Genomic DNA, 1571 nt, shown 5'->3' with positions numbered 1-1571 from the left:
TTTCCCCAAAATTCTGCCAGATTTCATCAAAATCTTGCCAGAATTTCCATTGTTTTCTAGGAAAATTTGAAGCTTTGTTAAATTACAGTTTTTTTTATTTTTCTGGGAACAATTTAATTGCAGTCTTCACTTACGTGTCTTATTTTAAAAAACGCCATTTACAGTCTTATTTTAAAAAACGCCATTTACAAGGAACTCAACTACTGCCGCTTTATTAAGTGCCATTTTCAAAGTCGCGTGTTTCTTCTATCCAACTAACATGATGTCACCTATAACCTTCTTTAAGCATGAAACATGGAAAGCTGGGTGCACTCGGGAAGATGCGGGCAACTCTAATTTGTATGCCATAGTACCAATCTTTTGCAACACCTTGTAAGGATCGTAGTACTTGGGTGATAAGACAAGGATTTACAAATCTGAAGTATCTGCCATCCATTTGCAAAACGAGGATTACAAATCTCAGGTATCTTCCACACCCAATTAAAACTCTGAGTTTTCTGAATGGTATAATTTCATCTCAAGACAAATATTTGTTAAGAAGCCACGAAGCCCATTCACTAATATGAGGTCTTCACAAGGCTTGTATCATTCATTTCTCTCAGATACTAAAACCATAAGAATAGTGGGTTTCAATTAAATAATAAAGAATATATATATATATATATATATATATATTCACCCAATTAAAACTGAGTTTGCTGAATGATATAATTATATCTCAAGGCAAATATTTGTTAAGCAGCCATGAAGCCCATTCACTAATATGAGGTCTTCACAAGGCTTGCAACATTCATTTCTCTCAGATACTAAAACCATAAGAATAGTGCGTTTCAATTAAATAATAAATAAATTCAAGTTTATATATATTCAGTTTCCATACCAGGAATATATGTATACTATACTGTCAATATCCATCATGTTAATACTGTCAACATTCATGATGTCACTTGCCGGAATTTAACCGGGTACGGAGGATTTCATTTCGTCCACCCAACCACCTGGGAGGTCTTCACAAGGCTTGTATCATTCATTTCTCTCAGATACTAAAACCATAAGAATAGTGGGTTTCAATTAAATAATAAATAAATTCAAGTTTATATATATATATTTTCAGGGTCCATATGAGGAATATATGTATACGGTCAATATCCATCATGTTAATACTGTCAACCGCCATCATGTGACTTGCCGGAATTTAACCTGGGTACGGAGGATTTCATTTCTTCCACCCAACCACCTGGGATTTTGGGATAATCCCAATTGACAAGTTAACATCTATATATTTAATTATTATCTTTGATTATTCAAAATACCAGAACGAAAGAATGTGTTCTCAGCATTATCTTGTGCAATTTAAACGAAGTAACACTGACTACAGCAGTCACAATTGAGTATCACATGACTGGACCATCTATCACTTAAATTGTTATCTTTTATATAGTACATAGGACGACAAAAGCTATGCTAATGAATTGAATTGGATGAATAACTTCATCAGGTGCATGAATAGTGACTACCTGTAAAACCTCAGAACATATTCAACTAATGAAAACAGGAACATGACATGGAAA

The sequence above is a fragment of the Pinus tabuliformis genome, chromosome 8, assembly GCF_031772625.1.
Source record: "Pinus tabuliformis cultivar Carrire ecotype Pingquan chromosome 8, CPIR1, whole genome shotgun sequence".
Classification (NCBI taxonomy): domain Eukaryota; kingdom Viridiplantae; phylum Streptophyta; class Pinopsida; order Pinales; family Pinaceae; genus Pinus; species Pinus tabuliformis.
This window is presented reverse-complemented; position numbering follows the sequence as displayed.